General features: G+C 39.9%; 1 long non-coding RNA gene across 1 annotated transcript; it reads right to left on the bottom strand.

The window, feature by feature from the left end:
- Nucleotides 1–1,671: 1,671 nt before the first annotated feature.
- On the bottom strand, nucleotides 1,672–2,387 carry LOC106525093 (uncharacterized). Its single transcript, XR_001311065.1, has 2 exons — nucleotides 1,816–2,387; nucleotides 1,672–1,741 (listed from the first exon to the last, which is right to left on the bottom strand). It is a non-coding gene; the product is annotated as an uncharacterized LOC106525093 (long non-coding RNA).
- Between the last annotated feature and the right edge of the window lie 2,233 nt (nucleotides 2,388–4,620).

The raw sequence follows: 4,620 nt of genomic DNA, 5'->3' as shown, positions 1-4,620 counted from the left end.
ACTCTAATTCAAGCAGAATAACTTATTGTCAACATAATTATGGAGTGTGATTTATTTTCAACTCAAAATATCTTCAAACTAATGAAATATAAAGTTATTAATAAAGAAAACCCATCTGGATAACAGCAGACTGACTTCACGTAAAATATATAATAGGTCTGGACCACTCGTAAATTTTGTTAGTATCTGAAAAAAATCGTAGAATACGAAAACATTGGTGAATGCCACAAATTCTCCTAAATCACTCGTACACACAATTTAAGAACAAATCTGTGCGTACGAACGGTTCTTGCATGAGGCCCATTGTTCTGACCAACCTAAAATATTGTTATTTCTCCAGTCGAGGTGGGGATTGTGTTTTCTGAGCCAAGTGGCTCCCAAAACAACTGGTAGTTCGGGGGAACTGATGGTGAGAAATTTAATCAATTCAGAGTGGTTTCCTCCTATGGTTAGTTGAACCTCTTGAGTCTGCATACAGTTCTGGTTAAGTGTATGTCCATCAAGAGCCAAAACATTGCGGGGCTTAGGAGTGGGCTGCATCTGGATTCCCAAGGAGAGAGCAAAATTAATATCCATGAACTCTGTATCGGCGCCAGAGTCAATAAAAGGTTTRATTAAAGTCTCTTTACCGTTAGCTTGAAGTGTAGCGTGGACCTGGGGGAGTCGTGGTTCCTTAGATGTTGCCATGGTTCTGAAGTTTGTCCTCTTCTAACCTGTGGTCTCTTATGAGGGCAGTTAGAAACTTGATGGTCAGGATTACCACAGTAGAAGCACAGACCCTCTTGGCTTCTTCTGTTACGCTCTCTTAGGGATAATTTGGTCCGACCCATCTGCATGGGTTCCTCATGGGCTTGGAGCGATTGTGGGACAGGGCTAGGAGCAGTAGAGGGTTGCAAAAAACGGGGAAAAAAATCAGTTGGTTTAGAGTGATTTTGTCTCACCTCTCTACGTCGTTCACTGAGTCTGAGGTCAATACGTGTGGCCAAATACTCCAGAGCCTTTAAAGAACATGGTGGTTCACGAGTAGCCAGCTCATCCTTAATGTCGTCATTTAGGGCCTGCCAAAACACATCCTGCAATGCCGCCTCATTCCAATTACTGTCAGCAGCCATGGTATGGAAATCAATAATTAAGTCTGTGACACTTCTATGACCTTGTTTTAGCGTGAGTAAGCATCTGATGGCCTCCTTGTGGGGGAGTAWAGGACTGAAAACTCTGGTAAGTTCATAGGCAAAATCTTTGAACTTGTAGCAAAATAAAGAGTCTCTCTGCCACTCAGCAGTGCCCCATAACTTAGCCCGACCAGATAAAAGAGAAACAACATACGCCACCTTAGACCTCTCAGAAGGAAATGCTGATGGTTGTAACTTAAATTGAATCTCGCATTGAGTTAAAAAAGGCCGGCACTGGCTGGGCTCTCCAGAAAAAACCTCAGGAGGAGTGAGCCTGGGTTCAGACATGACAACTGGTGATGACAGGACAGAGACAGCAGATGGTGCCAGAGGATAATTCCTGGAAACAAGACAGGGTGAACCAGCGGAACCAAACACAAGTTTACTTGGTTTTACAGGGGGCAAGAGCTGCTTCTCTGGTGCCGGTGTGAAACTCTTTGTGGCCAGATTTACTGTAATGATGGGGTTTGTGAGTTTCACTGAATGCTCAGACACCAGAGACGATTTAAGGATTTTATTAAATCTGGAGCAGCAGGATCGGGACCGACACGTCACCGGGACACGGAGGTCTAAACAAAAAATGACCAGGTTAGTGACTAACAAAGACAGTGGCAGAGCTTTGGAGCAGTAAATAGTCACTAACCTTTTTAGTACCAGTGTTTTGGAAGCCGAAACTTTGAAAGACTTTGAGAGTCTCAGGHGAYGGTGGTTCCTGGCACTTCCGTGTTTGGCGCTGCGGCGTGGTACGCAGGCTTGAGGAGAATCCGTGAGACAGGCGAGGGTCAAAAACATGTGGTCAGAGAGCGGCGACAGGTTAAGGGGATCAGACTTAACTCTTGGTTGTGGTACACAGGCGGGGGTCGAGATCCGGGGGTCCGATGGCTGGGCAAATCCAATAGGGGCTGAGGCGAAAGGGAGGAATCCAAAAACGAGAGCGAGGGTCAAAACCAGAGAGACAGAATCCGGGACGGTGGCAGACAGGGGCGAGGCAGGAGACGTGGAACCAGAGGACATAAACAAGGTCGTAACGTGGCAGGCAAGACAAGACATGGGATCGCTGGAAAAACTACTAGGTAAACCGTTCATAAATCTGGCGCTGGACTGGTGGTGACTGAGGGAATATATACTGAGGGGAACAGGTGCATGACATGATCTAGATTGGGATATCTGTGATGGGAGGGGTGAAACAATGAGCAGATAGAAAACAAGAATACTGGGATGAATAAACTAGACTTGACTTGACATGGTAGAATCTTGACACATACCTCTAGATGGTAGTAAAATGCTCACTTTTCTCCTACCTGAATGTTTTCTGGGAAATGGAGACTATGTTGCGCTTTAAATTAGCTTCTGCTAAGTTTTATTGAGTATTTGTGCTTTTGAACTTGCAGATAAACTGACTAGCTCTTTAGAAATTGCACAACTAAAATTTTAATTACTGTGAAGAAATTTAGAGTTAGAAGATATTAGTACTGATGTTGAAAGCACAACACTATATTCTTAAGTTTTCCTTTTTGTAATGTTGACAGTATTTAGTCTATTATGTTTTGATTGAAATAGGTATAGTTACATGTCTGAAACATCTTTTACAACACATAATCAAACGTTGTGATGACATTAGCTGAGGATTTTGTCTGAATGCCTGTGACTCAGCCGTAGGTCAGCAAGGGGCGAGCAAAGGCATTGAAGAAAATTGTATAAATACATGAACTTCCTGTTTTTCGGCCAGTGTGCGTTTCCTGTCTGCTTCAGCGACAATAAACCTCACTCAGATTCCAGAGTTCTGGTGTTGTATGGTTTCTTTCCTTTTACAAATCACTTTATTTAACAATTGTATTGATAATCTTGACTTCAGTTTATTGAATACAAATTTTCTTACATTACCATCCACTGATAAGAACTATTCAAGTTCATTTAACTTAATTTGAGTATGACCATGTAACTGTTTAAATAAGTATGAAAACTAACAACTTTTTGGTCCAACATAAGTTGTTTAAGTTGCAACATATTGAAATTAGTTAATAAATTTATGCATCTCAGTTGCCTTAATACAGTTGCTTTGTGTTCTTTAAACTCTAATCACATAATTAAATAAACTCAAAGTTTGAGTTACAAAACTTAAATAGATTTGTGCGATCAGTTTCCCCAAATAATTTGAGTTAACTTGTCAGATTTTACTGCGTAGACATTAATTCAAAATATGCGTTTTTATTATTTATTCAAGCTTAATTTTATCAAACAAGCCATTAAGAACAGGTTATTATTTACGGTGTCGACATGGCAAATGCCAGGAGCCTCCTGGCAGGAGGTTCATGAAAGAGCAAAAGAGATGGAGAACAAGCTCTTTAAGTCACTCCAGGTGGCAATTTCCAGTCAGAGCACATTTCTTTTCTTTCAAGCTCAAAAGACCTTCCCTCCAATCACAAGACACTTCTCAAATCTCGACCCACTCTGAGTATCTAGTTTATCTTAGTAAAAGTTTGTGGATCCCTGGTTGCTTCCATTCATAGTCATCAATGGGTAATCAACAATAATTGTGCTGCAACTGGGAATGCATCAGTAGGCAACAACAGTGGCTGTAGAGTGAAACGTGTCATACAAAATGCTGAAAAGTGCCCCAGCATGGGTTGTGAGAACTATGAGTTTTCACAATACATGTAGTTAATTAGCTGACGAGGGTGTGACACCATGAGTTTCCACCGTTGAACCGCTTCACATATTCGAATTTTCTGAAACACTGAATTTTGTTTTTTCATTATTTGTAAGCCTTAATCATCTAAGTTACAAGAAATGAAGGCTTGAAATATTTCACTCTATGTGCAGTGAAACTATACTTGGCATGGAAATTACGAAAATTTGGATTTGATAGATTGTTTTTTGTTGGAATACTAATGCTTCTTGGCAATGAATCTTATGATTGGAACCTGACTGGCCGCACCTGAGTGTACCTGGTTTGTTTAAAAGGATTATTTAAAGAGGTATTTTTGTGTTAATCAATGCAGTAAGAATAAGTAGAGGAGCAGTAAGGGTGTTGACTGTTTCTACACTCCACTGCACTGTTCTTTCCTGCTCCAGCTCCACATCAGCTTGTACTGATGAATACTTATTCACCTTAATAAATCAGACTCAAACACCAACGTGTGAAATGGTAAGATTCAGGGAACACTTCTCATACACACGAATACTTAATGATGAAGAAACCTGCATTGTCTTTATGGTAATTTATTACAAAAATGGAAAAATCAAACTTTATTAGGTAATGAATAAAACTTTAAATAAAATAACATGAGAAACAAAGGAAATAAAGCTTTAGAAAACAGTAAAAATAGACTTAATGTTACTTACCGTATTTATTCAAGTATAATACGTAAAATTTAATCCATAAAATCATCCATAAAGTTGGGGGGTAGTATTATACTCGGATAAATATTTTTACTTATGTATTTTA

Source organism: Austrofundulus limnaeus, unplaced genomic scaffold (assembly GCF_001266775.1).
Source record: "Austrofundulus limnaeus strain Quisiro unplaced genomic scaffold, Austrofundulus_limnaeus-1.0 Scaffold211, whole genome shotgun sequence".
NCBI classification, from domain to species: domain Eukaryota; kingdom Metazoa; phylum Chordata; class Actinopteri; order Cyprinodontiformes; family Rivulidae; genus Austrofundulus; species Austrofundulus limnaeus.
This window is presented reverse-complemented; position numbering and strand designations above follow the sequence as displayed.